General features: G+C 43.5%; 1 protein-coding gene across 11 annotated transcripts in view; it reads right to left on the bottom strand.

The window, feature by feature from the left end:
- Positions 1–18,418, bottom strand: part of STARD3NL (STARD3 N-terminal like) — a 37,769-nt gene extending 19,351 nt beyond the window's left edge. For 9 of the 11 annotated variants that reach the window (XM_074575419.1, XM_074575418.1, XM_074575416.1 and 6 more), the window contains exon 1: positions 18,303–18,400. The gene's annotated coding sequence lies outside the window, so the exon portion shown is untranslated. Of the gene's footprint in view, positions 1–17,640; positions 17,814–18,302 lie in introns of those variants that run through there. The other 2 variants (XM_074575408.1, XM_074575411.1) reach the window with 2 other exon arrangements.
- Between the last annotated feature and the right edge of the window lie 7,617 nt (positions 18,419–26,035).

Raw genomic sequence — 26,035 nt, forward strand, 5'->3', positions numbered from 1 at the left:
TTATGCCTCAGAGCCCTCCGGACAGGGGGCACTCATGGCAAGGGAATTTATCTCTGGCCTCACTCTGCCGGCTGACCCATCAGATCCACATTCGGACACATACGAGGGCCTGTCTCATCACACAGAGCTGGCACCAAAATGTTGAGATTCTTGAACTGAACAGACGTAGCCTGGCGGCTTTCTGCACTCACTGCACCAGTTCTGCAAACTGATTAATGACCAAGTGTATGCTAGAAGATGTTTTTCCATAGTTTCTTTCATTAATTAAAAACGCCCCAAACAAACACAATGTAAGTTCCTTTGTACCTGAATAAACTCATCAGTAATTTCATCACACCAACATTCTCAGGTGGTTTCAGATGAGTGTACAGGAAGCAACATCTTCAGTTCTTCTTTGCAGCTATCTTACAGGTGCATAGGGACTCTATTTAAAGAGAGGCAGTTGCCTTTTAGTGTCGGACGGCCACCTGGCCAGCCAGCTCCTTACCCATCTCAGCATTACCAGCAACAACCTTCCTCTTCACTAAATGCCTGCACGAGTCCTTGAAAAAATCATCAGCAACCTTTATTCACGCTCCTGGAGAGTAACGCGTTTCCCCACAGACGGCAGTGCCACTAACTGCATCACACACCAGTGCTTCATCGCCCGTAGCATTCCCAGGGTCTGGGCTGATTTGGCAGTTTCTCCAACACAACTGCCAAAATGGAAGCTCAACTAATGCCAGCTGTGGATATTTTCTTCCCGAGGAGGCAGACATCCATTTTGAAAGGGACCAGACTAACACCACCAGCTTCATGTTCAGAGCCCACCCACACGGCCCGTCCATCGCCCACTGGAAGGCTGGATCTGCTGGTTGCGGCTGCGTGGAACTGGACTCCAGCTGGCTACTGAAGGGTGAAAGCCCCCTTAACACATCTCCCCGCCTCCACCCTTCACGCTTTGATGGCATCAAACATCTGAAATAGTGAAGTTTGAATTTAGATTGCAGAAAACTATTGCTCAAGATAATGTAGGCCTCCTGCCTTCTCCAGAAGATACATTCGCAGGGCATCATATTCTGGATTTCATGGCATCCATGAACCAAACAAAGCTCTATCTCATGGTATAGTTCTACAGCTTCCATACTCCCTACCAGCTGAAGCTCTGTCAGAAGAGGCATGCCCTGCATCAATAAACTCTGCATGAAGAACTGCAGGGTAGAAACAGGTAACACAACGTCAGGTAGAGCGCCACGAGTTTGTGATGCGGTTTGGAAACACTGGAGTAGGCAAATGTTCCTGGGGGCATGAGTAGGTCACAGGGCGACTGTGAGCCACAGATGTGATAGAGGCAAATGCCTTCTTGTGTGTCAAGCAAGGTATTTCCATAGGAAAGGCAAGTTGGACATGCTGGAACGTGTCCAGAGAAGGGCCACGAGGATGATCAGAGGGTTGGAGCACCTCTCTTATGAGGACAGACTGAGAGAGTTGTGGTTGTTCAGTCTGGAGAAAAGAAGGCTCCGAGGAGACCTTATAGTGGCCTACCAGTATCTTAAGGGGGCCTACAAGAAACCTGGTGAGGGACTTTTTAGGATGTCGGGTAATGGTAGGACTAGGGGGAATGGATTAAAACTAGAGATGGGACGATTCAGACCGGATGTTAGGAAGGAGATCTTCACCATAAGGGTGGTGAGACACTGGAACACGTTGCCCAGAGAGCTGGTGGAAGCCCCATCCCTGGAAGTTTTTAAGGTCAGGCTGGATGGGGCTCTGAGCAACCTGATCTGGTGGGAGATGTCCCTGCCCATGGCAGGGGGGGTGGAACGAGATGATCTTGAAGGTCCCTTCCAACCCTAACAATTCTATGATTCTATTGTGCAAAGCCCTAGTGAGAACTCACCTGGACCACTCTGGACATTTCTCATTAACCAGGTTCAAGAAAGATAAATTCTGCCTGCGATGAAGGAGTTGATTAGGGGCATGGAGGACCTACAGAAGAAGGCGACGACCAAAAGGAACAAAACAAAGGCTGAGGGGGCTGACATCACCTTCAAGAAAGATATCAAGGATGAAGGCCAAGGGAGGAAAAGAGCTATTGAAATGCAAGGAAAAATATGGTGAAGAAAACAAAACAATTCAGGACTTCTTTCCAAGCAGACAACCTCACCATAAACAACAGTGTTGTAGCACATGTCACTCAGTGCATTGCTGAGGAATGGTGAGGAAATCACGCATGGTTTCTACATCTATGTAAAGTTCTTGCAGAGGGAACCAAAACCCCTTTCTTCCACCTTTAGCATCACCACAATCTAGCAAATGTATGGGGCATAAAAGACCCACCACAAACACACTTTTTTTTTTTTTTAAACGTAGCCTGAATGTACATGTGAGTTTTGTCACAAAACTACAAAATGACAAGAACAGTACCGTCCTTACTCTTTCAGTACTCAAAATACTAAATCCTAAAGGAAAATGAGATGTGCCAAGATCTGAAGATCTTCCCACAAAGGGAGGCAGGCAAATAACTCTCAGAAAGGTGAAAGTCACAAATGAGCTGTGGAATTTTCACCCCGTGGCTGAAGTGCATTTTGTATCCTCTACAAACACAGCCAAATGCGCAGCTTGGTTTCAGTGGGAAAAGGGGATGTGATGGCAATAGCAGCAACGGGCTATTTTGCCAGTTTGGAAGAGTCATCACTTGTCTGGCTGTGCTTTGGGCATGGATTCAAATGTTCTTGGTCTGAAAATGACCACCCTTTCCACCACACCACTGTAACATCTGCTCCCTTGTTTTTCAAAGCCTGTCTTATTTCCACGGTGGTCTGTTGGCACCATCCATCCCAGCTTATGGCTCTGGTTACACTTTGGCTTTTCTCCAGGCTGCAGCTGCTGAAACCATCCACCGTTATGCCCCTGGAAAAGGTTTTGTGTCCCTGGTCCTCCTTGCTGCGTGGCCTCGTGGAGGTTAGCTCTGCTGCAGAGAGGGCACGGCTAACAGGGGTAGTCTCTGGGCTGCAGCGTTGGTTTCTGCCATGGCCTGAGAGAAGAAAACAGCATAAGGCTCGTCCTTGGGAGCCAAATGGCAAAGGAGGCATCAGGGATGCCCAGCAGCTGTGCCCAGTGCGTGCCCTCCAAGGGCAGGGACAGCCCCCTGGGCCTCCTGGGCTCAGGGACAGCTTTGGGGCCGGCAGCCCCAAAGGCCTTCCTCTGAAGGATGCTGGGTGGAGCGGTGGTGGGTGGGGCTGTGCATGGAGGGCCTTGTCTCCCCCATGTCACAGTGACACTGCCCGGCAACGCAGCAGTCACAATGTCCCGGGGCAGGATAAAGGGGAGTCCTCCTGTGTCCCACTGCCAGAGCTGGCCTGGGGGTATCCTGGAGACATCTGAGAGGAAGCCCTTGAGGAGACAGTGGAATTACTTGGAGAGGGAGGAAGATCACAGGCTGGATGAGGCTGCTGGAGGTTCTCTGCTGCAAGGCCAACTCCTGGTGGGGCCACCTTCAAAGCCCATCTGATGGATGGAAATCCTGCTTCAGCCTTTGGGAAGCCCCTCAGGAGATGAGAAGAAACACCAAGCCCTGCAGGTGTCTGAGGCTATCAGGCCTTTTCAGCTGGACAGTAGTGGTAAGACCAAGGGAATGCCTTCTTGAGGAGCACTGCAGAGCTCACCATCTTCACTCCCTGTGGAGTCAGGGGTAGTAGCCTTAAGAAGTGGAATGGAGAGAAGTTGCAAGGGGTCCCAGTGCTTTGGAGCACCCACCGGTGCCCTGCCAGGCACAGGAAAAATTCTTATCCCCAAGGCCGATGCAAGCTGGGGGCGTGTGGCCATTCTCGGAAACCAGGCTGCGGAAGAATAGGGCTTGGGCATCTCCTGGGAGGCGTGACCAGCCTGTGGGACGAGGAGGCAGGTCTTGCTCCCATGCTCAGGGAACAGCCGATCGCCAGCGTTGGGGTCAGGAAGGAATTTTCCCCCGGGGCACATTGGCACTGCTCCCCGGGGGTTTTTTGCCTTCCTCTGCAGCATTGAGCATGACCACTTGTCAGGGCTCCCCCAGTCCCTTCTGGCTAGCTTACTGCCTGCTGGTCATGCACCACGAAGATGGCCTCTTCTGCCCTGCAGCTGGGGAGAGGAAGGCTTTTTTCCCCCTACGGTGGGCTAGCAAGGGTCCCTGGGGGTTTTTTTGCCTTCCTCTGCAGCATTAAGCACGGCCCCTAGCCAGGGCTGCTTTGGGCCATTTTGGCTAGGTGCCTGCTGCTAATGCTCCACAAAGGTGGCCCTCGTGCCTGGCATCTGGAGGGAGGAAGCTTTCTAGACTCACAGGGTGGGCCCCAAGGGTTACCCATGGAAGTTGCTTCTTGTCCTCTGTAGCATTGAGCACAGCCCCTTGTCAGGGCTCCTCAGGGCCCTTTCAGCTTCATTCTTGCCTGCTGCTCTTGCACCTCCAAGGCACCACTCCTGCCCTGGCTCTCTCGGGCTCTCTTGCCCATTGCAAATTTGGAGCAGGAGCAAGCTCTGCTCTTCCCTTGGCTCCATTTCCCCAGGGGTTCTTGCTTCTGCAAAACAGCCTGTGCTTGGAAGGCCTCTGGGCTTGCTGCACCATCAGGAGCTGCCACTTCTCAGCTCACCCTGTGAGCAATAAAAACGCAGGGCAGGCACAAAAGCGCTTTTCATGCATCACTGGTCAAGAAGCATAGCTGCCCGGCAAGATTTGGAAGGCAAAAAGTATGCTTGTCATTGGTATGTGTCCTACTTTGGAAAATACCCCATGGTACCACACACCACCACTACTTCTTCTGCATCTTCTTTGTCAGCTGCTTCTTCGGCAGCAGGATCTTCTGCATCTTCTTCTTTGTCTTCTTTTTCTTCGGTGGCGGCGGCATTGTCGTCTTTGTCATCAGCGTCATTGTCATCGTTGTCTTCGTCATCATCATCTTTTTGTTCATTGTTGTTGTCATCATCTTCTCTGCAGTGCACTGATGATAAGTTCTTGATACAGGTGATGGAGGAACCAATGAGGAGAGGTGCTCTGCTAGATCTTGTGCTGACAAAGAAAGAAGGCCTGTTTGGGGATGTGAAGGTCGGGGGTAGCTTTAGCTGCAGTGACCATGAAACGGTGGAGTTCAGGATCCTGTGTGGGAAGGAGCTGGACAAAAAGTAGAAATACAACCCTGAACTTCAGGACAGCCAACTTCGGGCTCTTCAAACACCTACACTGAGGAACCCCACAGGCTAAGGGGGAAGGGAAGGAAAGAGGGTGCAAGAAAGCTCGTTAATATTTAAGCACCACTTCCTCCAAGCTCAAGATCGGTGCATCCCTAGGAGCAAGAAATCAGGCAAAGGAGGCAGAAAACCTGCATGGATGAGCAGGGAGCTTCTGGAAAAACTCAAGTGGAAGAAGGAAGTTTACAGAATGTGGAAAAAGGGACTGGCCACTTGGGAAAGTACAGGAGCACTGTCAGAGTATGCACGGATGCAACGAGGAAGGCTAAGGCCCGCTTGGAATTAAACCTGGCAAGGGATGTCAAGGACAGTAAGAAGGGCTTCTTCAAGTACATCAGCAGTAACAGGAAGCCTAGGGAAAAAATGGGCCTGCTGCTGAATGAGGTAGGTGCCCTGGTGATGGAGGATGCAGAGAAGGCGGAGCTACTGAATGTCACTTTTGCTTCAATCTTTATTCCTAAGGCCATCGCTCAGGAACCCCAGACCCTGGAGGCATGAGAGAGTGCCTGGAGTAAGGAAGACTCCTCCTTGATTGAGAAGGATTGGGTTAGAGATCATTTAAACAAACTTGACACCCATAAATCCATGGGCCCTGATGGGACGCATCCGCGAGTGCTGAGGAAGCTGGCAGATGATATTGGGAAGCTGCTCTCCATCATCTTTGAAAGGTCATGGAGAAAAGGAGAGGTGCCTGAGGACTGGAGGAAAGCTAATGTCACACTAGTCTTCAAAAAGGGAAGGAGGACCCAGGAAACTACAGGCAGGTCAGCCTCACCTCCATCCTTGGAAAGGTGATGGAACAGCTCATCCTGGATGCCATCTCTAAGCATGTAGAAGAAAAAAAGGTCATCGTGAGTGGTCAGCATGTGTTTCCCAAAGGGAAATCATACTTGACGAATCTGATAGCCTTCTAGGATGGAACAACTGGCTGGGTGTATGAGCGGAGAGCAGTGGACGTTGTCTATGTTGACTTCAGCAAGGCTTTTGACACCGTCTCACACAACACGCTCATAGGTAAACTTAGGAAACATGGGTTAGATGAGTGGACAGTGAGGTGGATTGAGAACTAGCTGAATGGCAGAGCTCAGAGGGTTGTGATCAGTGGCACAGAGTCCAGTTGAAGGCCTGTAACTAGCAGTGTTTCCCAGGGGTCAGTACCGGCTCTGGTCTTGTTCAATATATTCATCAATGACCTGGATGAGGGGACAGAGTGCACTCTCAGCAAGTTTGCTGATGATACAAAACTGGGAGGAGTGTCTGATACACCAGAAGGCTGTGCTGCTATTCAGTGAGACCTGGACAGGCTGGAGAGCTGGGCAGTGAGGAACCTAATGAAATTCAACAAGGGCAAGTGTAAGGTCCTGCACCTAGGGAGGAATAACTCCATACACCGGTACGGGTTAGGAGCTCTGTAGAGAGATACCTGGGAGTCCTGGTGGTCAACAACTTGACCATGAGGCAGCAATGTGCCCTTGGGGCCAAGAAAGCCAACGGTCTCCTCAGTTGCATTAAAAAGAGCATGGCCAGGAGGTCAAAGGGAGTCATCCTCCCCCTCTACTCTGCCCTGGTGAGGCCACATCTTGAGTACTGTGTCTAGTTCTGGGCCCCCCAATTCAAGAAGAACAGGGAACTACTGTAGAGAGTCCAGCAGAGGGCTACAAAGATGATCAAGGGAATGGAGCACCTCTCTTATGAGGAAAGGCTGAGACCTGGATCTGTTTAGCCTGGAGACTGGCCTGGATGGGATTATGGCTGCCCAGGTCTATTGCTATTTGCTGTGTGGTGAGTCTGGGTGTAGCTTGGTGACTGCTGTCAGTGCTGCTCTAATGAGACTCGTGGGAAATGGATGAAGGTTGGGAATGGATGATTTTGCACTGTACACTCGTGGTCTCTCTGTATGCATCCATGTGGTCCTGACCTTTGGATCATATGATTTGGTGTTCAGGTCTACAGCTTGGGTGGAAAGACAAGGGAAAAGGCAAAGGAAAGTCAAATAGAAGAATTTAGGATCTTCAATTCTACATGAGCATCCCAGCATGCAGGAGAGAGGATGGACACACTTGTGCATTCCTCAAAAACTAACCAAGTACAAGGTAAGGACCATACCTTCAGGGAAATCCTGTCCCCAAATCACCTTGTGTGATATAAAGCAAGTGAAATGGGCACACCTGAAGTTCCTAATCTTTGTGAGGGGGGATAAAGTGCTGTTTTCCCTTAGGGAGCTTCCCCAGAGCCCAGTTTCAGAGAAGGATGGGTATCAAGAGGATGAGAGAGGAAAGAAGTGTTCAATCCTTGGGCCAGGGAGGGAGCAGAGCACATTGTGTGGAACGATACGTTAAACTAGGTTTAACGGAAAGATTGGCAACTCCAGATATGCAGATGTTCAGGAACGAAGTGGAAGTCATCAGGGAGGAAGTACCGGAAATGCTAAGGAGAGTCCTTCCTGGGAAGTAAAATCATAATGATCCAAACAATTTTGTTTGGCCATCTCTGTAACTTTGTTTTATTTTGGGGAATCGATATTAAGCTCCTGAGTAAATCTTGTCTAGTGATGAAGCTGGCTGAGTGCCCTGATGTACACTAAAGTGCTGCACTCCAGACGCTGTTTTTAAAATCGGGGTCTTAGACTACCTTCTCTCCCTGCCCAGATGCCTGCAGCAGGTTCAGGGCACCCAGAAAGCACCTGAACATCTAATTCAACTGCCTCATCAATTCAGGCCTGACCGAAAGTTAAAGCATGGTATTAAGGGCATTGTCCAAATGTGTCTTAAACACTGAGAGGCTTGAGGCATCGACAACCTCTCCAGGAAGCCTGTTCCAGGGTTTGACCACCCACTTGGTAAAGAAATGTTTCCTCATGCCAAGTCTGAACCTCCCCTGACGGATGCAGCTTTGAGCCATTCCCACGTGTCCTGGCACCGGGTACCAGGGAGAAGGGACCAGCACCGCCCTCTCCACTTCCCCACCTCAGGAAGCTGCAGAGAGCAGTGAGGTCGCCCCTCAGGCTCCTTCTCTCCAAACTACAGAAACACCGTGTTCTCAGCCGCTCCTCAGAGGACATGCCTTCCAGCCCCTTCCCAGCTTTGATGCCTTCCTCTGGACACATTCGAGGATATTCACATCCTTTTTAAATCATGGGAGGGACCCAGAACTGCACACAATACTCAAGGTGAGGCCCCACCACTGCTAAATACAGCAGCAAAAACCACTTCTGACCAGATGGTTACGCTGTGTTTGATGTGCCCCAGGATGGGGTTTGCTCTCTTGGCTGCCAGGGCACACTGCTGACTCCTGTTGAGCCTCCTGTCAACCAGCACCCCCAGACCCCCTTCTGCAGGGCTGCTCTCCAGCCACTGCTCTCCCAGTTCAGACTTGTGCCCAGCGTTATTCCATCCCAGGTGCAGAATCCAGCATTTGTTCTTGTTCAATTTCATTCCATTAATCATTCCCCCATGCTCCAATCTATCAAGATCCCTCTGCAAGACCTCTTGTCCCTCGAGAGAGTCAACAGCATCTCCCAGTTCAGCATCATCAGCAAACTTACTAGTGCTGCATTTAACTCCTGCATCCAGATAATTGATAAAAATATTGAACAGAACTGGCCCTAGAACTGAGCCCCAAGGAACACCCACAGATGAGTGGTCGCCAGCCACATGTAGCCCCATTCACTGCAACCCTTTCAACTCTGCCGTCCAGCCAGTTCTTCACCCAGTGCACCGTGTGCCTGCTCATCTCACCATCGGACAACTTGTCCAGAAGGATGCTGTGAGGTATCAAAAGCCTTACTAAAATCCAGAAAAACTACATCCATCACCTTCCCTTCATCCACTAGGCAGGTGAAATGACAGAATTTATAAGCTTACTGAAACGTCAAAACATTTAAAAGGGAAATAAAAAATTCTGATATAAGAATCCGTATTAGTATATTTGTGATATACTTTGTGCTCACGCCTCCTGATTTCAAGAGAAGGAAGATTTAATCTTTTTTTATTTTCCTTCAAAACTGCATACATTCACTTTTACTCACCTCCTACCACTAACATTTCCAGCTAACTAATTTTTCTATACAGACCTATTAAAAATCACACAGAGTTCTTTTTTCTGGAAAGAAGCAAAGTTTGTATCTATTTAATTTGAAATAAATCTGTGGTTTTTTGGTTTTTTAAACACTTAATTGTTATGGCCATAACTCAGCTTTCCAAACAGAGAATTAAATTACAAAACTTACTCTAGAGAACTAAAGGTTTTACTTTTATGAATAGTATTGACTAGTACAATAAATGAAAAGTAAAATAGTTTATTAGAATTAGCAAGTTTAGGACTGCACTCCTTGCAGGTCCTTAAAAGTCTAATGAAGGCTGCAGTAATACATGAAAAGACCTAGCCCATGATTTTCAGGATACATTTACAATTAACTTAATTATTTTCACTCATACTGACAGAAGCAGATGGCACACATTGCATGTGACAGTTTTACATATATTTTAGAGATGCAGGATCAGAATTCTACTTATCTTTTCTATCATTATACTATCCCTATTCTTCCATTCTATTGTCCTTGTTTTAAATTACTCTTATGTTTCCTATGTTAATGTACCACAAATGAGCACCAGCACAACTTGTGTTAGTATTTCCTTTCCAAGGAAAAAACACACAGCAGAATTTAACTGAGAAGAGTTAACGAAGTGATTTAAAAAAAAAAAAAAAGAAAAAAAAGGCTTATTCAAAGGGCTATAAACGGCTCAGCAAAATGGAAAGTGAAAGTGTCATATGGAGGCAATTTTAGGAAAAGGCAACACTGGTTTAGTTTAAAATACCAGAGAAACCATATTTGCATAAAGTAACTATGCATACAAAGTAATATTGTGTCACGATTGCTACTGAAACCTATTTAAAATGTAGAACACATTTTACGTATGTCTGACAACACTAAATACTGCCCAAGAATTCCCACCATAAATAGCTTTTCTTTGAAGGTTAAAAATAATAGTCTGAAAATATTTTTTTTTTCTTTTCAACAAGTAAAATAGGATAACAGAGCCAAAATGTTAAAGTATTGTGAAAACTACAAGGTTTGTAGTATTAATTAAATTTCCTGATGTGAAAGCTGACACTGAAACAGTAGCAACATTCATCCATAACAAAGCAAAAAAATAAAGCACTTCCTTACCAAAAAGTTGCCTCATATAGAGATATGTAAAACACACCAGTTCTTTACCTCTCTCTCTCCCTACCAAAGGAGTTATTTTCTGATAAAAGGACTCATATTACTGCTTGCACTACCTGTTAGTCTGTAGGAACACACTACATAGCACAGTAAGAACCGAATTCCTTACAAAACCAGAGCTTAGTATGGTAACTGGCGTTATAATCCTAACATTCAAATATTTAAGTTATACTTAAAGACAATTTCAGGTACATACATTTATGTAACGTAAAACAACAATGTGTAAGCATTACAGGCAACCTAATACCAACAAGAAAATGGTCTTCAGGTCAGTGAGTTCTAGTTGGCAACTTAAGTGAGGAGGACCCTGGGCAGTATCCAACCCCAGACTCAGCATGGACGGTAACCACCACACAGCAAAGGGCTTGCCACGGATACTCCAGGATTTACCTACTCAGCACAGAAAACTATGCTGGACTCGAGTTCACTAAACACATTCTCTGCAAGCAATAAAAGATCTCAGGGTCTGGGAACTAAGTGTCATACCAGTTTGCTCTCCCACCATCACAAACTCCAACTTCATTCTTTATCTAGGCATAGATACAAATTGCTCTAGCCAACAGCTCGGACAGAATATACAATTAACTGTAAAGACTGTTTTGGTACACCGCATATACAAAGTCTAATAAATTGAGAACATCTGGTATAAACCTGTATTAACTTGCAGGAGTATTAGCAGAATTCTCTCAATGTGTTTTCTGACAGTCCCAGCATAAACCCAGATTAAGAGCCAACACAGATAAACCCAACCTCTCTGAAGATGAGTTAATGCTGCCTGTAAATTAGGGAGGAAAAAAACCCAACAATTCCCAAAGAGCTGGAGACTGCCTCCAAAGCTTACCTAGACACATTTTTTATACTGTTTTCTATTATAAATGAACCAAAAACATTGTGCTGACACACTCTCTCCCTCTTCTGTTTACGTAACTGAAAGAACTAACTTTTGTGAAATCCACTTGTAGTGAACACATTACTAGTGACCTCCTGGTAGTTATTGCTCCCTTTCCTGAAGGGCATTTAAATCCTTTCTGAGTTGCACTCATTCTGTCTCTAGTTGTAACACTTCATTGCCTCAGAAGCATTTTAAGGTTTTAATGCTTGTAAAAAGGCACGTATTCTTTAAAAACACTAATATTCTCAGTTAGTCTGAAGTAATGTTCTGTTGAAAACAAGTGTTCCTTAGTAAACGTGAGGGAATATTAAAAAACAAAACAAAACAAAAACCAAAACAGAACAGGGCATACATTTGGGGAAATACACCATCTTAATTTCAAAGCTTGATATTATAGCCTGATCTTGAAAGTACAGAATTTGGAAAATAGAAATATTTCCAGATGCACTTCCAACTTGCAAATGTGGGTTTTAGCTTAAAGAGAACCAATATGATAAAGCCCTTGAATTTCAATACCACAAGATGTTAGTCTAGAGACTGGTCAACAACAGTATAGTACCTCCTGCACATTGACATGAATAGCGTAAGCAGAATGAAAAGACAAATTCATATAAAATCTGGCTGACATGAAGCAGGTACACGGTTACAGAAAAAGGTAAGAATGAAAACTCAGTAATTTGTGTAGCCACAGCTTTTAATTTGGGAATTTTGGGGAATTTTATGACTACTCTGTATCCCTTCTCTACAGATGTTCTTATTCTGCTTAAAGCATAAAGTCCACAAAAATACTTTGTTTTTATAATCTCTAGTTTTAAAATCAAGAGGCAGAAATTTTTAAACTATATAAACAGATACACCTTGGTACTAGACATGGCTATTCAAAATTAAAATCTACTGAGTAACAGAGGACTACAAAATAACCAAATACAAGCTAAAAGAACAGCAGTTAACATTTGGAAGGAGACTAAAACAGGAAAGATATGTCATTTTCATTGACACATGACATTCTAATTAACATTCAGGTCACATTATACCATGAAAAGGCCCGAACACAGAACCATCGTTTACAGAATTAAAAGCAATTGCTTCAAATCAATATTGAAGTGGGTTGTGCCTGAGGAGCAGGCACAACTTAAAACTCGTGGCTGTACACTGCACCAAGAGGCCCGGGCTCTGAATCGTGAGACTAATGAGCATCAACCAGCATGAAGGTACCAAAGACCACTTGAAGAAACCTAATTCTAAAAAAATAGTACCAAAGATACCGATTCCAACAACTGTCCAGTCCAAATAAAGTTTTCCCTCAACCAAAAAGTCTGCCCTTTGCTGTTCCTGACTTGCACAGGATTGTATTTCCTTTACATTTCATCTGTCTGCTGTGGCTCCCTTTCTCTCCTCTTCAGCTTTACTCTCATGAAATTCCTGCAAACCAGGAAAGCACACCTTCCTACTCTGTCTGTACGATATGGTATATCAGCTCCACAATGCCTACTCCAATGTTCACTCCAACACAGATTTCATCTAGTTACTCAGTTAAAGTAAACCTTATCTTACAGTCTATTCTCTTGACTAAGTTCCTAGCTAGTTATTTACTGGAAAAAACCCGCTTAGATAGTGTTGCACTCAACAGGCACTAGAGACTTTAATCAAAATAAGACTGAAAAATTCAAACTAATGCACGCCCACAGAATTCCCCTAACATAAGCACAAGATACTGTGTGTAACTTTTTGGCAATACTCTAGATTTTCAATTAAGCAACACAGCAGGAACTACCAGTTACAAATATGCAACATATTTAAAGACTGGCAAGACTTCCCATCAGAGGGGCAGGGCAAGACTTACCAGCATACAGCAGAGAACTCCTTACAAGGAGTTTGGCTTCACCTGAGTGTTCAGAACTAGAGTAGCTCTGCTTGACCCTGAAGTAGCTCTTACCTATCCCTCAGGCCAAAAGAACATTTTCTCATCCAACACGCAAGATGAATACACGAAATATACTTGAGTACAGCTTGTATGGCATACAAATTACTCTTATATTTATGATGCACATCTTGTTTCATACCAATGAGCCCTGAAATAAGTTATCACCAAGACTTTGAAAGATATGCCACCAAGCACATGGCTAGATGTCGGACAAAAACAAAGCAAGAGCAGCTATTAACTTGCCTTGTTCAGAAACTGAGTGGAAACATAAGTATTTGTGCTTTTGCTAGCAAATTACTGTTATTTTGTTTTCTCTACTTCCTATTATTTCTTTCCCATGGGGTTCAAGTTTTATTTTCTACAAAATGATTACAAAACTTAATTCTAAACTCATGCTACTTGAGAAGGAACTGTATTTGAAAAATATTTAGATAACTTCTCCCTGTAAAAAAAACAAAACCCCATCTACTTTTTTATATTACTATTTTCCTTGAGAAAGAAGTTTCCCCAATTTCCTATGCTCTAATGGTGACCTAACAAAAGTAACAGGGCAGTTGCACATATCCCACATTCGTACTGAACAATATTTTTCTCAGAACATTGAAAGAAGCTGCTGAAGAGTGCAGGACATAGTCTGCAAGCTAAAAGGAGAAAGAAAAAAAAGCAAGTCAATATTTTGGGTCAGTAGGATATTTGAGGGAACAGCAATGTCACCTTCCCCCATCCCAAGAGAGAGACTCGCAGATTCAGAAAGTCAAATCAAAGTGCTCCAACCTTGGACTAATTTTTCCCTGCAGCTGAAGAAGCCCTGCTACTGAGCAGCGTCCTGCAGAACGCTGCTGTCCTTTCACGATCACTTCACTTTTTGTTCTACAAGAACTGAGAAAATGGCCAACAGCTTTTAAATTTAGCATCAGCATTGCCTTAATTTTACCTCCATTGCCACTTTTCCCTCTGGGTTCCTTCTTAACAGCATATTCCAGACTTTTTACTTCTAAAACAAGCAAGACTTTGTGTCTGCATAAGAGTATGCTCAAACCGGACATGGGAACCATCACATGAAAGAACAGCTCTTCAGAGTTAAATCGAAGTGACTTTGAAAATATACTCCATGGCGAATTCATGACACGCTTGAAAACACGCTTGCCAGAACTCACAATGTGTGGAGTTCAGATTTGGTTTGATCAAGAGCGTGATCTTAAATATGCAACTATATTCTAAGAAAAATACAAAAAACGAACATACAAAAAGGATGCATCATAACACATTACAAAAATGTGCCTCAGATTTCAGCTGCACTCAAGATATTTAACGACCGCAAATTATAAAACTGAAGTGTGTGCATTTTATCACTGTTAAGTCCTTAGAACATACAAAGAAGAAATATCTCAGTTACAGAACAGACGACACATCATCCCATTTGAGACCAATACATTCCAATTGATAGTATTCACTTATTTAATTAACTAGCAAAACTAACTTATTGTTTTCTTAAAAAAAAATCACCTTTTTTGGTTTAGATGTTCTAGACTAGTTTTGGCAAAGACCTGAAACTACATCAGGATTTTAAGGTTAAACATAACCAGCTCCCCGCACTTATATTAACATATATGCAGTACTTTTGTATGTTTTATGTATACGTACACACACCAGTAACATGCAACAGCTGCATGCAATAAGAAAAGATTAAGGAAAAAAAAAAAAAGAAGCCACTGATTTCTCGCAAAAGCAGGGAGGGAGAAGTGGGCATAAAGGGGAAGTGGTACAAAGATAGAGAAAAGACAATTAAAAAACCTCCACCAAATCTGGTCTTAATTCTTCTTCACATCCATTACCTGCTCTCAAAAGCGGACTTTGTAGCCCACCCCAAATCAGCTCACAGAACTAAAGGTTTCACTGCAAATTTTACTGCACTAAGCTGTAAGTACTAAGCAACAAGGATTTATAATCCATTCAATTTCCCAGAGTTAAAACAACTGTAGGCCAAATAAACCTTTTAGTTATCAAAAGCATATTTATTTTTTCATGTTAGCATTTCTCTAAATACAAAATACAATGCATTAAAGAGACCAAACATCTTACTGATTGCCTCACATATCAAGCACAATACTGGTTTATTACACAGGATACTCATACACATTTTTTGTTTGTTTGTTTCCTCCAATTCGACAACAAACATATGCCCCAGGGCTGCAAGCCAGATACTACTTGGACAAGAAAAGCTCTTCTTTTGCTAGCACAGAATTGCAGGATTCTTCCTGAAATATGTCAGTCATTTTATTTATTAGTGGGAAGCACTCAGGATTCCATCACCCCCTCAAAAAGCATTCAGCACAATGGTGTGAAAGTTTTCTCCAGGCAAACTCAAGCCCTAGAAATTCTTCACAGCTCTTAAGAAATACAGGATTTTAAGAAACTGACATCCATTTCAGAATACAAGATAAGCTTCTGTAAGATTTTTCACTCTTAACTCCTGTTTTATAGCTCTTGAAGATGCTTCGAAACAAAACGAAGTATCAGGGTTTACATATTACCTCCATTTTTCTTCTTACAAGCCTTAAAGGACATTGTAAGGAAACAATTACCCAGTCCAAGCAGCAGCAAATTCTAGCAAAGATCTACATCTGAACCTTCAGCATAAAATGCTTATTCTAACACATCTCCACATAATTTATCTGGTTTTTCTGTCAGTGCTAGATAGAAATTAACTCCTGATGTCTGAAGTGATGCTGTTTCAGGGCTTCAACTGATGGCTAAGTAGCTGATCTTAACACAAGGAGTGTCACGTCATTACAAGATATCCATTTGGTTCTTTACTAAGATTATTTTTTTGTCAATGCTTCATTTTTAATCTTACTCCTAGCCGAATTTAACACAGCGAGGCAGAAAGGCAATATACAAGTTGTCTATTGAAATGATCACTAAGGATTTCAAATTAAGAACAGATTTTTAGCAGATACAGTTAAATTAGAGAACATTTAACAAGCAACACATCTGTGATCCTATAAAGTGACTCAGCTAAACTGATGGATGCTGGTGGCTAACCATGCGAAATCACAGTTTTTACTGTCACAAGTGTGATGTACCATTACGACATCATCAATCTCTTCTGAAAAAGCACTGATTTTGTACTTGCTGACTCAATTCACTGAATGAAATCCATTAATACTGCTTACTAGAAATTAGGTTTGGCCCTGTAAAACACTTCAACAAAAGCAGATATTAAAACATATGTTTAACTAGTATAGCCTGACGAAGTTTAAAATGGTAAAGTCTTAATACATTCTTTCATGTGAATGAAGGCCTAGAACAACTGTGCTAAACTCATTTTGAAAAACTCACGGCTAAACACTTGAGAATTTATGAAAATTAGAATGCATCACGTCAAGAAAACCACATTTGAGCCCAAATGCACCGAAAAGAACGCATAATCCATCTGAACTAAGAGTTTAGTAATGCACAAATCTCAGCATTGTTAAAAAGGTCAAATATTTCTTTCTCAACATACCAAATCTATAAAGAAGCACGTTCATCCTGAAAAAGTCTAACATGCAAATGACAGAAAAATACAAAAATAAAAAAAAAAGTTAAGGATACGTGTCTTAACAAGACGACCACTGATGCATTCTACCCAAAGTGTCTGGCCCTGAACACTATCAACAAGCAAAAACCCAATCACTCTGCATCTGGCCTACTTAAAACTGCAAAGCTGATGAAAAACATCTACTAAAAATAATAACAACCCTATTGGCTTATAAATAGAAATAAGCCTTCTTGCAATGTTGGACTAACTAACAATCCCCCAAAACACTAGGATTTCCAGAACGAAATGACACCTGTCATAGTGATTAATGCTCAACACAATCCCTACATCACATTATAAAAGCCGAGATGACAAACACGCATAACAAAATGTACTGGCAACACTGTGTAGAAATACTGTGATGGTCTTATACCTCTAAGCATACTGATTATATTTAAGAAAAACAAACAAACCTCTTTCTTCAAATGTATTATTTGTGGTGAATATTTTCCATGTTAAAGTCAATCACTGTATGTACTTACACCTGAGTTACCACGAAATTGGGAACTGACTCAAAGTTAGTACTTCATCAATAAGTAACTTTAACTGCTGGTGTAGATCAAACTGTTGTAAGCTTAACCAGTTTGCTCTGCAGACATAATCCTTAAAATATATGCAAAACACTACATTTCAAGAATGAGTGACCCACTTTTAATACGGATGCTGAAATCGGGCAATGGCCCTCCAAAGCTGCCTAAATTCAGCCCGACGTTAACATCAAACCACAGCATAACGTTTTCCCATGACGGCAACCAGAGGTTCGCAGGCCCTTGTTTGCTCACACCGTTATCAGCGGCACAAACGGGTCACTCTACCTGCGGTGGAAGATGTATTTGCCGAACCAGGGTCTCAGAAAGGTGGGGGGGCGGGGGGGGGGGGGGGCGGTGAAGAAACCCCCCTCCAGCCCTCAGGTCCGACAGCAGAAGGGGAAATGCCGGCCAAGCAAGACAGGCAGCCCCGCCGCCAAGCATCCCCCGAGCCTTCGGGTGGAGGAGGTGGGCGGAGAGGGGACCCCCGCCCCGCCCGGCCACCTCCCACCACGTGACCTCCTTCTTCCTCTTCCTCTCCCCGTCCCCGCCGTTTCTCTCCCCCCCTGCCCATCAGGACGGCGGGCGCCGTACCGGGGCGAGGCGGGAAAGTCGCCTCTGAGGGAGCGGATCCCCGGCTTCCCGTCGCTGGGGAGAGCGGCGGCACCGGAGGGGAATGAACGGAAGGGAAGGAAGGGCAAGGCCACAACGGCCTGCGGCGGGGCCGCGCGCTGACCGCTCTCCCCCGGCCCGCGCGGACCGCCCTCGCACCGCTCCCCTCAGCCGCGGCCTCCTCGCCGGGGCGGTGGCGGCGGCTCCCCCCGGAGGCGCGGCCAGGCCGCTCCTCCGCCCGCAGCGCGCCCCGCGTCCCTCTCGGCGTCTTCCCCTCCTCTCGTCCCCCTTCTCTCTCGCTCCCCGCTCCCGGGCGAGGGGCGGCGGCGATGCCTTACCTCGGACGCGCCGCTCCTGCCCGAGGGAGAGGGTCCGCAGCGCGGCCCAGGCACCGCCGCAGGCCCCGGGGACTGGCGGGGCGGGGCCGGGCGCGCAAGGGGGCGGGGCCCGGCGCGCAAGGGGCGGGGCCTAATCTGCTACCCCCTCGGCGGCGCGGGGTTTTAAACTCAATTAGAGGTGAGGGACGCGCTGTGGTGGCATCGGGAAAGGCCGGGGGGTAGGGGTCCCGGTAGCTCCCCGCCGGTGTCGCTGCCCGGCCTGGCCGTGGTGCGAGGGCTGAGGGGACAAGCAGCGCTGGGGGCTGAGACCGGGCCCTTGTAGGGGCTCTTCTCTTTAAATGCGAACACCCCCGAGTTGTGCTACAAAGATGATTAGGGGACTGGAACGTCTCTCCTATGAAGAAAGGCTGAGGGACTTGGGTCTTTTCAGTATGGAGAAATGAATGCTTATAAATACTTAAAGGGTGGGTGTCAGGAGGACGGGGCCAGGCTCTTCTCAGTGGTGCCCAGTGACAGGACAAGAGGTAATGGGCACAAACTTGAACACAGGATGTTCCATCTGAACATGAGGAGGAACTTCTTTCCTTTGAGGGTGGCAGAGCACTGGAACAGGCTGCCCAGAGAGGTGGTGGAGTCTTCATCTCTGGAGACATTCAAAACCCGCCTGGACGCATTCCTGTGCAACCTGCTCTAGGTGACCCTGCTCTGGCAGGGGGTTGCACTATGTGATCTCCAGAGGTCCTTTCCAACCCCTATCATTCTGTGATTCTGTGATAAAGCAATCAAAACGAGCAGTGAGACTAGTGATCTGTTGTTGGCCTAGATTCTGTTTAAGCTCCTGTGCCTTGTAGCAGAGTCCTGATATTTAGAGAGATTAGCAGCAGGAAATCCAAGCATGATAGGCATCATTGTGAAAACGTGACAGAAACTCAACCAGCCACTTAAGAAAACCATCCTTTCCCTTGGGGAAGTGTGGTCCCTGTCCTTATCGAAGCCCAAAGCTTGTCAAATGTTGTAAGGTTTATCTGCAGTGTTGCAGGCTAGATCCACAATACATGTCTTCTAACAAAAAAAGTGTACAGAGAATGTGCTCTGCTGTACATGTCAAGTACTACAGAGAAAAGAAGAGCAAAATAAAATTCATCGCAGCTATTGCATTAGGGCAGGGAAGCAGGGGAAGAAGGATTAAAGGAGAGGTCTCGGAAAAAAAGCTGCAACTCTGCAGCTTGTGGTCACCCATCCCACTCTGCCTGGCTCCACAACACCTCACAAATCTTCAGGGAGATCGGGGTACAGCAAGGTGATGCTGACTGCTGGGGTGTTCAACCTGGAGTTAGAACAGAGCTGGAAACAAGTACCCTAAGCATTTATCACAAAAAACATTATGGTGAATCGCTTCATCCTTGTTCCAAAACCCCAGAACATGAAATAAAATCCCCAGTCCACTACGGCTTCTCATTAATGGGAAGGGGGAGGTGTGCTCCTTTAGGTGTGAGGAAAATCTTTCAAGATCTTTTTTTTTTTGCTAATCTTTATTTCTTAATCAAAGTCTGTAAACACACAATAACTTTATGCACTTTTACACTTTTTACCCATGTTAGTTTACTTTCATTATCTTTCTTTGTTGTTTTTTTCAGAGCTATTGTACTAAAGATCACCTCAGGTTCCTTTAGGTGTCAGGAAAATCTTTTGAGATTTTTTTTTTGCTAATCGTTTTTTCCTAATCAAAGTCTGTAAACACACAATCACTTTTATGCTTTTTACCCATGTTAGTTTACTTTCATTATCTTTCTTTGGGTTTTTTTTCAGAGTTACTCCACTAAAGATCACCTCAGGCTTTCAGGCAGGTAGCTATATTTAGGAGTTATTGTTACTTTTCATACAAATACAAAGACAAAGATCTTTGAATCTCAGCAGCAGCCGGTATTTGAATTACCTGGCACTGATGAGTTTTGATACAAGTTGTTTGGCACATTGCAAAACAAAAGCAGTGCTGCACGCAATGAAATAAATGTATCTTGAAACGAAGTGTGGTTGACATTTAGCTGAACAGATTAGGAGCATAATATGTGAAAGCACGTGAAAAGCCACTGTTATTCAGGTCTCATGAGTGGTTATCAAATTATAAAAAAGCCCAGTGTTACATCCTGAAAACATAGCCAAGCTCAATAAACAGAGGCCAGCTATCAGCTAACTAAAGCTTATGCAGGCTGTGTGCAACCATTAACATCACAAGTAAAGCGGAACTCTCAATATTCTTGCACATTCATGATGGGATGAATTGGTATAAACCAATAAACATGATCGTTATAATTAGCTGAGACTCAGGCCTGATAACCATACATATTCACAGAACCAGGCAGCCGGCTGGTTAACGGTAAAAAGAAGATCTGGCCGTGAGGAAAGGACTAAGTAAAAGGTGATTAGTTTGTAGCTCTAGAATGGCTATTCTGCTTTGTAGTTATGCTAGGTACAGTATTAGAAGAATAGCAAAAAAATGCCAAACCTAAATTCCTGAAAATGTAGAAGTAATGTAAAGTAGCACTGAGATCAATAGAGAAAGCATCTTCTTTAAACTATTCATATCAGCTAATGCAACTTGTCTCTCTCCTCAAGCTTCTCGGCGGCTCTTGTAGAGTACTTAGGAGAACTGGGAGAGGTTAAGCTATCAGGAGCTGGAGAGCTAGAGAAAGGGGTGGTTGGCTTTAAAAGAAAGGTATGAAGCAACTATGGAAGGGAGGGGAAAAAGGGATCCTGGATCGGATCTAGGAAAGAGAAGAAATCTCTGTCTTAAGATAAAAAATTAATGTATGAAGACCTGTTGGATTAATGCTTGAGTCTCTTCCTCCTTCTAGGTGGCCTGTCTCCTCTGTTCTGCTAGCTTTATCAAAATACTACCTCACAGAATCTCACTGAGGAGAAAACAGTGCTTGTTCTGCTTTTCCTGTTCTTCAGGGTGTGTGCGGGCGATCCTGATGGGTGAAGAACTGTTTCAGTTCCTACTGCAAGGGGTCAGAGACATCTTGTCTTGCATTATTTAAGAAAATTCAAGTAAGGTTTGTTGACAAGACTTTACTAAGCTTTACTAAAAAGAGTTAGTAATTAAAGTGCTTAGCACCATATACTAAGGCTATGTTTTCAAATCTACTGAAATTCTGAGAACCAAAACATCTTCTTGTGTATAACACACAGTATTATTACTGGATGCTTTGATTTCAGATCATCTTAGTGAGATAAATGACACCTTAATTTTAGAAGCTGGTAATCAACTTCTGCTTTTGGATAAGAAATTGAGAGATTTATGGATTTACATTCAGTAACCACTGGGGCAACTTTAAACAGATTAAACTATCTACAAGTTGGCTTTGAAAGTCCTTATTTATTAACAAACTTAACCAAGCAATCTTGTGATTGCAATGCTGTCCAAAGAGAGGACATATAGCAGGGCAGACTTGGAAAAAGTCATCTGAGCGTGGGCTAATGGGATACCTTTTCCAGGCTGTGCAGAGGCATTTTCCTAACCTTCAGTGGATCTGGACGTAGAGAAGGACAGACAACATTAGATCATGTAAGGAAGGACTGCAATTTCTTCAATAGTGCTTAACTAACAGAGCTATGTCTCTCTGTCCTGACGCTGAAGTTTGAACATGAGTAACTGAGTTTTGTGTGCAGGTAATGGAGTGCCTGCTCCACCTTCCAAAGGAGTGGCGCAGGTTGCACATAGGTCTCGGACCACATTCCACTTAAATTGTTACCTTGGACTGTGTTCACGTGTGCGTATTACAGGGCATTAAAGAAGGAGTGTCTGTAATCTTCTGGAGCAAGAGAAATGCAAAGAGAAGCACAGGGTCAGGACGCATAGTTGACATCCTAAAGCCTTCCTCATTTGGTTCTCCTTTGCTTCTATTTAAGCTCCTATTTTCAGTCTTTAGGTCTGCTCCCACTGTAAAAAGTGTGTGGCAATAATTGGTTCTCTGGCAGAATAAGTAGCCAGCAGCCAGGACAGGTTAATATTTGTATATTGTTCTCAATATGCTTATTCTCAGCTTTCTATTCTTTCTTTCTGGGGAAAGACCATTAGGGTTAGGTACTTCTTTAAGGGCTGAAGCAGTCCTATTCCACATTCAAAAGTGCTATCGCTACTTGACAGATAATAGGTAAAATCTAATTAAAGCCATTAGATGTAAATTGCTTTCTAAAGATTCCTCAGCCTTAAGCTGTGGCGGGGGTAGGGTAGGAGGGATGCCAAATGGAGGCAAATACGCCTGTGCTCTTCCTAATGCTGCTCTGTAGAAAAAGGACGTGTCAGTCTGCAATACTGGTGGAGGGGAGTTTGGGAAGGAGCAAGAAGGCCTTCTTGTCACTTGGCTTTACCAGGGGATGGATTGCCGTATAGAGCTTCCTAGCCCATGCTGGAACTGCAACATGGGCAATCTTTTCAGCGTGATCTTTCACCCAGGGTGATTAGCAAGTCTAAAGGTAGGGCATCTCAGTTAAGGCACAACACTGCTCTTTGCTGTCCACGCTGGCTTTGGGACGTCTGTTAATTGTTCTCACAGCAGCTAACGCTCTAAGGTGAAGCCTGGGCACTGCAACAGTTATCTCTAATATGCCTCATTCCATCAAATAGATGGATGTAAGACAAGCCACTTTCTGATCTAAGAGTCTCACGTATTCCTTCCTGCTCTTTCATGCTGTGGTAAACAGCCGAAATGAGTCAGTTGGTTCCTGCAACAGAACATACACAAATAATCCTGTAACTAAACGTAGGGTCTAAAGGTAGACACTAAGATGTACAAAGTCATTACATCACCAAATCTCCTTTGAAATCAAAGGAGCTGATCTGCTTAAATACATTTAAGGATGTGGTGGGAGGTTCATATTCCTGTGCATGACTGGTTCTCAAACTTCAAGCTGCAAACCTGCGACCAAAGGCATCCCTGGCTAGCTGAGTTAACACCTCTGCTTCTCTAGCTCCTAATGCCTATTTCTGCTTCAAAAAAAGTGAAGTAGGTTGCACTGGGAGTGATCAGATAACATCCCAACTGTGTTATCTCGTTGGGAGGCAATCAAGTATTTCTACAAAAGAGCAGGAAGAAAAAGAGTCTCTTGACTAAGAAACTACGGACTACAGAATTCGGATTCTCACCTAACTTACCTATTAAACTTCAATCTTGTAGCTGATGTTAATCCTTTATTCCATAATGTGTTTCAATTCAAGTGAATGAACCACCCAGTGCAGGAACCCTAAGCTCACCCTGTGGCAAGAAAATGACTAAGCAAAACCAAATGCCAAACTCCAACCATTTGTCAGGCGTTGAAACAAAGCACGTTCTTTTTTGCATCTTTTTTTTAGGATGACGTGATGGCATTAATGCAAGTAGCAATTCCTGCTTATTATTCAGTGCAGTAGCTGAGCAGCGCTGTTCAGCATATTTCATAACAATACCGTATTAACAGGCTGACGTGCCACTTTTGCAGGCGCCCTTTGCGTGCCATGAAATTAGATACTTTCTACATACCTTAGTTTTCTCAAATACTAAAAGCCCCCAAATTTCTACCACGGGCACGGATCAAACTTTATAACCCTCTGCTCAAAAGAGAACCTCTCCTTCTCTGGAAAAGAAACAACCCCAAAATCACAGTCTCTCTGATGTTAATGGGAGCTTTATTTGACTGAAACACACAGCAGTTTGCAAGTCAGCTGAGTGACAGAAATGTTCTTCTCTGAGCTTTTGCTTGTCATCAAAGCAAAACAAATCCTATCTTAAAGATAAGAGCTTATTCACTTGGGAGGAAGAAAGCAACGCTTGTACTTTAGTTTTAAACAAAAGACCACTTTGAATTTCTGTTGGCTTTTGGAAAGTGCTTTGAGCAAGTGGAACGCTGCTGGGCCATTTCGCAGCTGATTTTTCATTTTTTGGGTGTGCACACTCATATTCTATCTCTCTGCAAACTCTTTGTCTTTTCCGCTTCAATTGCCTTATGTTTCTAACACATATTATTTTCTATTAATTTTCCCTCGTCAGTTCCTCTCCGTTCTATCTACAGAAGCCCTCTGTCTACACATGACTTTTTCAGATTGTGCTTCCTTTTTCTTTTGTATCAAGCCTCTGCCCCAGGAAAAGTGCTCTAACCCACAGTTGGAGTGTACAAGTTTAATGAGAGCACAAATGAGCAGCTTCAAATATTTAATGGAGTTTTTACAGTTTCTTTTACCTAGAAACTGATGATAGACCCTCTACCTGTAACTAAAACAATCTGGCTATCTTTATCAAAAACCTTCTTTATGCAATCCCTATAGACATCAATAATTACCCCACTTTTAGCTATGTTTTTGTGCATATGATTCTCTTTTATCTGTTTTTATGTATTTCTGTATTATGTATTATATTCTTTATGTATTTCTGTATTATGTATTTATCTGTATTTTATGTATACATATGTATTATGTATGTATTTATGTATTTTTTATGTATTTTTATGTATTTCTGGAAATATATCTAGTAATGTTAATCTTAGGAATATGTGTATATGCTTGTAGGACCAAATAAACATCTGGTAGTTTCATGAAGCTTAAAAAGGAAGACATTATTTTTGTCATTCTTGTGACCAGACTTATCGAAACAAAAACATTCAAATGAAAAACGAGAAGTAAAAATTACAAAAATACCCCAACACCCTGCTCTGGAAATTTTAAGTATGACCCTTTGATATGCTTTACTTAGCTAAAAGAGGAAATATGTCCAGATTACTGTACAGAAACTGCCCTGTAAGATAGGGCTTTTCACCAAACTGAACTTTACCCTAAAAGTATTTATAATGCTCATTCTGCAAAGCCTGAGACAGCACACCAACAGTTAAGTACAGTTGCAGCCTTCAATAAACATACAATTATGGTATTATCAGTATAACTATCATCATCTCAGTAGACAATCAATACCTCTCAGATTTTAGACTTACACGGTTAACAATGTAGTACTAACAAGAGAGTAACTTCTGGATAATTTGCATATATATGAAGTCCTTTGCCCCCAGTTATGTTCAATTACATTTTTTTCTGAAGATAAATATACTGAACTCTAAGGAAATAATGTATATTTAAAGCAACATCAGTTCCACAAAGGTTGCAAATGCTGACGTGTTGCTTCAGCAACAGGGTGACTTAAAAAGTGTGTTTTGACAAAAGCGGTTCAAACCACTTGAAGCAGGTGCTGAAATAGCCACTGTCCAATTTTTTTTCATCTTGAATGGCCATAAAGTGAATAGGTCCCTCTAGCCCTTGTTTTCTCCTCCCTCTTCCTCCTCTCTGTTTCGCTTTAAGGATGTTCTAATAGGAACACCACCAACATCAAATACGTCGCTCCTGTCTGAATGACAAACATTTTTCTGAACAAAACATCTGTGGGGAATTCTGAGTAAGTGGATGAAAAAATACTAAATCATGTAAATAAAAAATGAGACAAGCAGAATTATGCAAGTGTCAAGGAAACCTGAAAAATTCAAATGACTAAACCTTGCACTTTTTTTTTTCCTCCATGCTTTAGCACATGATCACATAAGTGGGTATCAGATTTTAAAGTATCTACAGCCCTTTCTCCCAAAACAACATACACAAAACCAGCAGAATAAACTGCAGAATCCACCTATTAATTTTCTGTAATCAAATTCAATGAAACTTTTGTATTCTGTTCTTTTCACTCATTTCTATCTGAAAGAGGTCTTGTACTGCT

Source organism: Larus michahellis, chromosome 2, assembly GCF_964199755.1.
Source record: "Larus michahellis chromosome 2, bLarMic1.1, whole genome shotgun sequence".
NCBI lineage: Eukaryota > Metazoa > Chordata > Aves > Charadriiformes > Laridae > Larus > Larus michahellis.